The following is a 1828-nucleotide window of genomic DNA, read 5'->3' as shown; positions in this document are numbered from 1 at the left end:
TAAGTACCCCTCCCGTACCACCATACTGAATAGAGGCCAGGAACGCCCCGTCCACATTGAGCTTCAAACTACCTTCCTCCGGAGTAGCCCACACCTTACTAGGTTTTGCCCAGGCCCGTTTTGTAGTAGCTGAAGAACATGTAGCCTGTGGATATTCCTCATGCCAAGCCATAGTCTTGGCCACAATAGTAGCACTGGATTGAGAATGACCATTCCATAATTTATCATTATCATTTCGGTTTCTCCACACTCTTTAGAGTAAAATCAATAACTGATCAAACGCTCCTGGAGTCATAGAGAGGGCTCGATCTAACAGCCAATCTTTCCAACACATATAGGACGTGGGAATAGAGAATGGGGGAGTTCCAATAACCTCCTGAGTAAAGCTACAGTTGCAGAATACATGCTCCAAGGTCTCGACATGTGTAGCACATACCACACACTGTAGTGATCCAGTATATCCCTTCAAGGTCAAAGCCGTCCGGGTGGGAAGTAGGTTGTGAGCTGCTCACCACCCAAAGATAGCTACTTTACTTGGCACTTTGGCCTTCCACAACGCCTTCCATAACGGTCCATACGGATCACCAGTAGAAGCAGAAGCAAATAGATTACCCAATGAGAAGTCACAGGCAACTTGATAAGCTGATTTAATAGAGAAAAAGCCCTTCTTGTCAAGCTTCCACGAAAGCCTATCTCTTCCAAACCGGCTGCTAAGCGGAATCGATAGAACTTGCGAGGCTACATGGGGTTCAAAGCAGGCATGAACCACTGCAATATCCCAAGACAAAGAGTCTGTGTTGAGCAGATCCGAGACTCTTTCAAAAATTGAATCTGTAGGTCGAGTGATCGAAAAGTGAGAGACATTCTGTATCCAATCATCTTCCCAAATGTTGACTGATTGGCCATCCCCAATACGCCAAAGTAAGCCAGCTTATAGCACCGAGTATGGGCCATGTTCTTTAACACACTGCATGCACACCGATTATGCCTACTAGAGTTATCATTTGGTCAAAAATAAAAAGTGATTAACTTGGGTGTGCTGTGAGTTATCACTTAGAAATCATCACCTTGACAAATTATGAGTTTATCACCATCAACATCAACCTTGCGAATCATCTCATCATCCACTTCCTCATCAGCGAGCTTCTCCCACATGACGCAGCTCAGCGGTGGATATAAAACCATTCTGATCCTTGTCAAAAAATCTGAAAGCATATTTTTAACTCCTCCCTCAGAGTCAGTGTCCTTGCCATGAGGTTTAAGAATTCAAGAAAATCGATGGTCCCATAACCATCAGCATCCACTTCATTGATGATCATGTCCTGGGTTGGGTTCTGGCCCCAGTGACCTCATGACAGTCCCAAGCTCCTTGGTAGTGATACAACCATCGCCGTCCTTGTTGAAGAGGCTGAAGGCTTCCTTGAACTTAGATCTGATCATCGGTGAGTTGATTGGCCATGCTCCTTTTAAGAATCTGAAATTTGGGTTCAACATTTTTTTTTTCTCTTGAAAACAAATCGAGAAAGAGAGCCCGTAAACTTTCAGAGCTGATATCTTGCTCTGCTCTGCTCTGGTATGCAGTTGGACTTCCCCGATTTTTCCCGATTATAAACATCGCACATGTCATGCACGTCCCGCTAAAACCAATCGCACATGTCATGCGCTGTTATTTTTTTTTGTTTGACCAGCTGTTAGTGTGTGCGTGCATGCGCCGTTGACTCTGAGCAAAGTAGGCAGAAGAATCTCTATTTTATTTTTATTTTCTTTATTTTTTTAGAAGAATAATTCTCTTTACGAAATTACCACAAACTCCCACTTTCTTCTCTCT

The 1828-nt window shown here is 43.8% G+C and overlaps 1 pseudogene; it reads right to left on the bottom strand.

Moving 5' to 3' along the window:
* Window positions 1-1049: 1049 nt before the first annotated feature.
* On the bottom strand, window positions 1050-1459 carry LOC133712896 (calmodulin-6-like; annotated as a pseudogene).
* Window positions 1460-1828: the final 369 nt, after the last annotated feature.

Source organism: Rosa rugosa, chromosome 5 (genome assembly GCF_958449725.1).
Source record: "Rosa rugosa chromosome 5, drRosRugo1.1, whole genome shotgun sequence".
NCBI classification, from domain to species: Eukaryota; Viridiplantae; Streptophyta; class Magnoliopsida; order Rosales; family Rosaceae; genus Rosa; species Rosa rugosa.
This window is presented reverse-complemented; position numbering and strand designations above follow the sequence as displayed.